Genomic DNA, 8,618 nt, shown 5'->3' with positions numbered 1-8,618 from the left:
GCGACTTCTGGCTTCGAGAAGTCCATTTCCTTGGGCACGTGGTTAACAAGGATGGAATCCACGTCGACCCAGCTAAGATCGACTCTATAAAGAATTGGCCTACCCCTAAGACTCCCACTGAAGTTCGCCAATTCTTGGGATTGGCAGGTTACTACCGCAGATTCATTCAGGGATTCTCAAAGATTGCACAACCCCTCACTACACTCACTCAGAAAGGCGTCACCTACAAGTGGAATGAAGCACAGGAATCTGCTTTTCAGAGGCTTAAGGATAACCTCTGCAGTGCTCCTATTCTCTCGTTACCTGAAGGCACTGACGACTTTGTGGTTTACTGTGATGCGTCTATTCATGGACTCGGTTGCGTGTTGATGCAACGCGAGAAAGTTATTGCTTACGCCTCTCGGCAACTTAAGACACATGAAAGGAATTACACAACACACGACTTGGAACTGGGAGCAGTGATATTTGCGCTTAAGATATGGAGACATTACCTGTACGGTACCAAGTGCACCATTTACACCGATCACAGGAGTCTCGAGCATATCTTTAAGCAGAAGGAATTAAACATGCGTCAACGTCGATGGGTTGAACTTCTGAATGACTACGAGTGCGCCATCAAGTACCATCCGGGCAAGGCCAATGTCGTGGCAGACGCCCTCAGCCGAAAGGACACTATACCACGGCGCGTGCGAGCATTACAACTTACCATCCAGTCTAGTCTCCCTACCCAGATTCGAAATGCTCAGATTGAAGCTCTGAAACCAGAAAACATCAGGGCTGAGTCCCTGCGAGGATCGAGACAGCAACTAGAACAGAAAGAGGACGGCGCCTACTATGTGGCAGGGCGCATTTGGGTCCCACTCTACGGAGATCTACGAGAGCTTGTAATGGACGAAGCCCATAAGTCCCGTTATTCAGTACATCCTGGTGCAGATAAGATGTACCACGACTTGAAAACCACTTACTGGTGGCCTGGCATGAAAGCCCACATAGCAGCCTATGTTGGCAAATGTTTGACCTGCGCAAGAGTCAAGATCGAGTATCAGAAACCAGCAGGCCTACTACAGCAACCCGAAATCCCGAAATGGAAATGGGAACAGATTTCCATGGATTTTGTTACAGGGCTACCTAGATCTCAACGCGGGAATGATACTATTTGGGTGATAGTAGATCGATTGACTAAGTCTGCACACTTTTTGGCCATTAAGGAAACGGACAAGTTTTCTACCTTGGCAGAAATCTATTTAAAGGAAGTAGTCTCCAGGCACGGGGTGCCAACTTCTATTATTTCCGACCGAGATGCTCGTTTTACTTCCGAGTTGTGGCAAGCTATGCACAAATCCTTTGGCTCACGTTTGGACATGAGCACCGCTTATCACCCGCAAACGGATGGGCAGTCTGAACGCACCATCCAAACCCTGGAAGACATGCTTAGAGCATGTGTGATCGATTTTGGCAAGAACTGGGAGAAGCATCTACCGCTGGTGGAATTCTCCTACAACAACAGCTATCACACTAGTATTCAGGCGGCACCTTTTGAGGCATTGTACGGTCGTAAATGCCGATCACCTCTTTGCTGGGCGGAAATAGGTGACAGTCAACTCACAGGTCCAGAACTAGTGGTAGACACAACGGAAAAGATTTCCCAGATCAGGCAACGCATGGCGGCAGCTCGTGACCGTCAGAAAAGCTACGCTGATAAGCGTAAGAGACCGTTAGAATTCCAAGTCGGGGACCGGGTTCTACTTAAAATCTCACCCTGGAAGGGTGTGGTTCGTTTCGGTAAACGGGGCAAGCTGAATCCACGGTATGTTGGACCATTCGAAATTACCGAGAAAATCGGTAAGGTGGCTTATAGATTGAACTTGCCTGCAGAGCTGAGTGCAGTGCACAACGTTTTTCACGTGTCTAACCTAAAGAAGTGTTTGTCGGATGAAACACTTGTGATTCCTTTTAAGGAACTGACGATTGATGAACAGCTACACTTTACTGAGGAACCGATTGAGATCACGGATCGAGAGATCAAAACCCTCAAACGTAGCCAGATACCCCTTGTACGAGTTCGTTGGAACTCACGGCGCGGCCCAGAGTTTACCTGGGAGCGGGAGGACCAGATGAAGTCCAAGTATCCCCAGTTATTCCCAAACGAAAACCCCAGCACTGAAGCTACAACCGAATTTCGGGACGAAATTCCAAACTAACGGGGGGATGATGTGACACCCCGTTGAAACACGCTAGCTTGGCAGTGGCTGCTTCAACTTTCGGGACGAAAGTTCTTAAAACTTGGGGATAATGTGACACTCGAGGTTTTTCCGAACGATCACCTTGTAATATTTTGTGTATATAAATATTATTAAATGAAAACGTGACCTTTGTGCATGATATGTGATGTATGTATGTATTATATATATATATATATAAGAGCCGAAACCACGACCCGAGACCATGACTCGCAACCGGGCGGTTGCGAGTGGGCCACTCGGTCTCGAGTGGGCCGTTGAGCCGTAACCGGCTTGGGCCGAAACCCCAAGCCCAACCCGAAAACCACCCCATGTATATATCCCACCTTCTCCTCACTTTCCCTCATTTGTTACAACACACAAACCCACAACACTTCTATTCTCTCAACTAGTAACCTTCAACAACAACACCACTCTTCTTCCTCTTTCGGTTCAAGCAAGGATTTCGGACAAGGACTCGGTCAAGACCATCACTCGTATACTCCATCTTCTCGGTTCTCTTCTCTTTGTTTTCGGCCCTCCTTTCATAACCGGTTAGTGTTATCTTCTTAGTGTATAAGATTTGTGAAATATTATGAACTAGAAATGCCTTGTATTCTTGCTTGAATGATATGTATATGAACTAGAAAAACGCTTGGTTAGTAGTATTTTACATGATTTTTAGGAGGATTTGTGAAGTTTGGTCATATGTGAAAACCCTCATATAACATGTTTAAAGATGGCTAAAGTATAGTGATTTAGGAATGATTATGCCAACCAAAACTATGTTCAAGATTATAAAATGTATGTTTTCTTGTTTGTGCATCATGATCTTGTTAAAAATATGTGATTTTTGGTTCATGAATATATGGATTTGTTGGATATAAAAACCCTAGAAAACTATGAACACTACATGAACTTGTTTGAATATGGTTTGAAGATGTAAAAATGGCAAAGTTTGATCTATATGGTTTAATGGTCAAAATTAGGAAAAGTGTTTGTAGAAATCTTATTGGTTATTTCCGGATTTGGGCCTGAATTCTTGGTACATAATGGACTGATGCATCTGCATCATCACGTGTACATGAAAATGACAGTTTCCGACTCGCAACCACGACATTACGACTCGCAACCACAGCACTCCGACTCGAAACCACACGGTTGCGACTCGCAACCATAGCAGGACAACTCGAAACCACGAGATTGCGACTCGAGACCACGCCGTTGCGACTCGCAACCAAAACGTGACAACTCGAGACCACGGTTGCGACTCGCAACCACAGCGTGACAAGCCGAGACCACCTGGTTGCGACTCGAGACCAGCTGGTTGCGAGTGGGCTGTCCATTTTGGTTATTGGGCCATTCTGTGTTAACTTGGGCTAGCTGTTAAGTGGACTATGTGTTGCTGTGTTCTGTTTGACTGTGTTACTTGTATGCGTGTTACGTACCTGTATGTGTTTTACGTGAATGCTTGTATACCGAACCTGACCTATACCGGTAACCATGTTAGGACGTGGTGACCAACGTGATTGACAAGTAACCTAAACCTACCGAGCAACCCAAGGTGAGTTCACAACTTAAAAGCATGCGTCCCGGTGGTTTGGGACACGAGACTAACAACCCTATCCCCTGGTAAAAGGGGATACCATTTACATACCTTCCCTAGTTATTGGGAACAAAACTTACTTTTCCTTCCCGGGTATTGGGAAACCTTTTGGTTAATTACTGTTTATACGGATTGCAACTAACGGCACTAAACGAAACTCTATCACTCAAGTCCCTACTACAAATACCGATTAGTCGCCGGGTTAGGCGAACGGGTATTTAGTTGATAGCGCTATTTAGGTGTTTACCAGCCTCACACCGTGCCCTGGTTTGGGACGGTCGTGAACTAATGTACTCAGAAATCCGTCAATGATGATAGAACATTGACATCGGGGCATCCTGCGGATACGCAACGGTTACCTAGTGTTCGGTATTGGAAAAACAGTTTAGTCGCTAACTTTTGGGGTAGCTCCCCAGGGCATGTATAAACGGATAATTTAACCGGTGAAACAAAGTTTTTAGTAATTAAAACTGGACAACTAGTGAACTCACTCAGCATTATTGTTGACCCCTTACTGCATGCTTTGCAGGTAACCAGTGACGAAGGAGCTTGCAGCTTGGGAACGTGTAGTGTCTGTTCACCCTTGTGTTGGGTGTTACCTTATTTTGAATCATGAACTTTGTTTTAAACTCCCTTACTTATGCTTCCGCTACTTGTTACTATTTTGAACTTAAAACTTTAAACTCTGGACTTAATATTTGCTAAGTTATGAATAGTAAGTATTACTTTTGTTATCAACTTAAGTTTTCGGTATAATTGGTGGCTGGATCCTGGTCAGTCACGCCCTCGAAGCGGGTGTTATCCGCAGGTGGATTTTGGGGGTGTGACAAGGAACATCAGGTTAATGGGATGTTTGTTATTACACTCATTGTCTATCACATAAGACCCCTTACATCTACCGATAGTTGCCGGGGAGGCAACGAGGTTATTAGTTGATAGCGCTTAGGTTTGGCACCCTCACACCGTACCGGGGAGGACGGGCGTGAACTAATTTCCTTAAAGCATTACCAATGTTTTGATAGAGACATTGGGGTTGGGCACATACATCTTGTAGCCATCTGCGGTAATCGAGTTAATAACAACATCAAATCAAATTATTGAACTATTGAACTGTTTTATACACATACCTGGTAACTAAACGCGTTAAGAAAACTTTGGACTCACCAGCGTCGTCTGACACACTTGTCTGCATGCTTGTAGGTCGTTAGATGTCTTGGATTGGAACTTGTTGTTTGGAGTAGCTGGAGTGGTCATGGGTCGACTGGAGGGATTCATGTGATTGAACTATTGATATCATACATTGGTTTTTGAAACAGATTAACATTGGTTTACTATTTGCTTCCGCTGGACATGTTGGTTTTCATTTAAACTGGTTGATAGTATTTTTCTTTATTATTAATTGAGGATTTTATTTAGAAACTTGTATGGGTTCAATGTAATTAGTGGCTCGTTGTTGGTACGTTACACGCTTAACAGGGACATTCCCTAGGTGGTATTTTGGGGGTGTGACAACATGGATTGAATAAATGTAATTTTATATATTAAATAATAAAAAAATTTTATCTTTAAGAAACCCGTGCATTGTATGGGTTGAGTTAATTTATATTTATATATTAAAAAATGAAAAAAGTTACATTTTTAAGAAGCTCATGTATTGTATGGGTTGGTCACATGTAATTTTATATAACAATCAGTAAAAAGTTATATCTTGTTATATCTTTATAAACCATGTGTATTATAAAACCTTTGTACTAAACTGACAAAATGACCAAAATCACAGGGACTAAAATGACATTTAATTCTTTACATTATATTAATTTATATTTAGTGTACGTCTTTTGTTAATTTCAAGATAAATAATTTTGAAATCTAATAAATATTTCAAAAGACTATGTATCTCCTATACGAATTGTTTAAATTTATATTAAATTTTATTTTATAATTATCTTTTAATTATAATTAAGTAAGAGATAGAGATGAGAAAATTAAAAAATAGATGGCTCCAATTAGGGGTGTACACGGTCCGGTTTCAAACCGTGAAACCGCCCAAACCAGTCATCGGTTTGGTTTCACGGTTGGTTTTTTAATGATCTTTCGGCCGGTCGGTTTCAATATTTTCAAACCGTAGCAAACGGTTTGGTTCACGGTTTATAGCAAAAACTAACCGTAAAAAACCGGACCGTATGATTTTATTTAATTATTTTTAAATAATTTAAAATATATATATATATATATACCTATAGGGGATGGTTAAATGAAAATCACTTTTATTGCGAAATCTCGAAAACTAACTAAAAAGCCAAAAAAACACACAAAATTTTTTTTTCAGCTTTTCTATAAAAATCGCTAGTTTTGTTATATATAAAAAAACATCAAAAAAATAAAATTTTGTAGTGCACATGTGTAATAATTCACATGTGTAGTACACATATGCACTACAAATTTTTTTTTTTTTTTGAAAAAAAGTTTTTTTTATATAATATAAATAGCGAAAATTGGTATGCAAAAAAAAAGAATTTTTTTTTGGTGTGTTTTATAGGTTTTTTTAGTTAGTTTTCGAGTTTTCGCGATAACTAGTGGTTTTCATTTGAACCTTTCTCATAATTATGTTATATACATAAATAAATTCATAGTTCTGTTTTCAGTTTTATCTTGTCTGAGTTAATGTAAAACATAATTGGGCTAAGCCCATTCTAACATGTAAGTTATAATTATTGGCCCCAAACTTTGTGTTACCTTTTAAAACCCTAAAAACCTACTCATATATGTTCAATGTTCAGACAACACCCAATAACTCCTCACAAACCCTAGCCACTCCTTTCTCTCACAAGTTGAAGAACACGAGCTCAAGGTTGAAGAGCCAAGACGGTAACAACTAACAACCCCTAAACTCGAAATTTAAAGACGGTAACAACTAACAACCTCTAAACTCTAAATTTATCTTTTGTTAAACTGATGATGTAATCATTTAGTTTTTATTAAAACTAGATTTTTATAACATCAAATTTCAATGATAGCTGAAGAAAAAACCAACACAAGAATGTTATTACTATGATTATTCAAGGACTAAATACCATAACTGGCTTTTGGACGATCCAAAAGGTGGCAAAGCAAAACTAGCTAGCAGAAGATGATATAAACTCTTTACTTTGATCATCACCCTTATTTTAGGGGGTTAATACTGTTGAGGCACTCATAAATAATCAAATTTTATTGCTTATAAATTTTGTTATATGTATCAATCACGATGGTTCTTAACAAAGACATGAATGCCATATACAAAGTAACTTAGACCAGAAAAGAAAAAGGTCGATCTACATTTCAAGATAAGAAAATGCTTTTGTTAATGTTTTTATTAACTGTTATGTTGAAATAACATATGTACCCAGATTTTGTTAACTTTTTGTTAATGTTTTGTTAAATAGTGAACACCAAAGTCTCCTGTTATATTTATGCATGATGGTTTTTTTTATGTAGGGAACTTTAAAATGGAAAATGAAGATGCCAATATTTCTATAAATATTGACAACTAGATTTGTTAACGTCGCGCGTTGCGGCGAAACGGAGCAAATGATAATGTAAGCAAACGTTATTTAAAAATGAAACATGTTGTTTAGAAAGTCAAACCTTCATAATCGATTAAGTTTATCATCGTACCGTTTTAGATACCAAATAAATGCTCTATTTTAAATACAACTTCGTGACATGCTCCATAAAGCTAGATACGTCACTAATCTAGTATGCCACGTAACACACTCCTAACGGCATGATTATTATTTCACTAATTTTCTTGTAAATAATAATAGCCGCATATATAAGTTTTTCTTATACTTATAATTATATAATATTTTGGACACGTTAAAAAGATCAACATGACTACAAATGTTTGTACTCAATTTTATGTTAGGAGAGGATCGATGTGGTGGAATGAATTTATGTTATTGAAAAGAAAACTAAAAGAGATAGGATGGATATAATGGGATGAATATATTTTATTAGAAGAAGCAAAAGATACTTATAATTATATAATATTTTGGAAACGTTAAAAAGATCAACATGACTACAACTAAAAGAGATAGGATGGATATAATGGGATGAATATATTTTATTAGAAGAAGCAAAATATAAAAACTAAAAGTGAGGGCTGGTGCAGGGACTTGAACTTGGGTCTACCAAGGATAGATAAGCGATCCTTACCACCATACTAACTACAAAGTTTTGTGTTTGTTTTAGTTTAAAATAAAATGTATATATACAAATATTATATGTGAGAAAAGAAAAAAAATAAGTTAATAACCACCTCTCTTAACCAAGCAATGCATACATACACTATTCATGAAGCTTGGATAATGCATTCATACACTATTTATGAAGCTTGGCTAATTATATATATATATATAATATAATATAATATATAATAGTAATAATGTGGAGCATGTCAATATCATTAATGATGATGATGTCATGGATGAGGCTGAGACAGATGATGTTTTGGATTTGGAATAGACTGGCTATAACAATAAAAAAGGGGACGCAAGCAGTCTATTGTGTGGGATCACAGGGGCGGACCCACATACAGTGGGTCGGGGTCCCCGGACCCCAATATTTTTTAAAAAAATAATAGATTCGGTATATAAAATTCTATAATGACCTCATAAATACAATTAGGTAGACACCATTAAAATAAAAGGAAACCCGGTGTAGTGGTAAATCCCTCACTTTACCAACAATAGGTCACGGGTTCAATCCTTGTATAGCTTTTTTTTTCTTGTTTTTCTTAAATCTAGTTCAAA

The 8,618-nt window shown here is 38.5% G+C and overlaps 1 long non-coding RNA gene across 1 annotated transcript; it reads left to right on the top strand.

The window, feature by feature from the left end:
* The first annotated feature begins 6,605 nt into the window (after positions 1-6,605).
* On the top strand, positions 6,606-7,839 carry LOC118489018. The gene is made up of 2 exons (XR_004885790.1): positions 6,606-6,693; positions 7,303-7,839. It is a non-coding gene; the product is annotated as an uncharacterized LOC118489018 (long non-coding RNA).
* Positions 7,840-8,618: the final 779 nt, after the last annotated feature.

Source organism: Helianthus annuus, chromosome 17, assembly GCF_002127325.2.
Source record: "Helianthus annuus cultivar XRQ/B chromosome 17, HanXRQr2.0-SUNRISE, whole genome shotgun sequence".
In the NCBI taxonomy this organism is placed as follows: domain Eukaryota; kingdom Viridiplantae; phylum Streptophyta; class Magnoliopsida; order Asterales; family Asteraceae; genus Helianthus; species Helianthus annuus.
The sequence above is the reverse complement of the archived record's forward strand: the minus strand, read 5'-3'. Positions and strand labels throughout refer to the sequence as shown.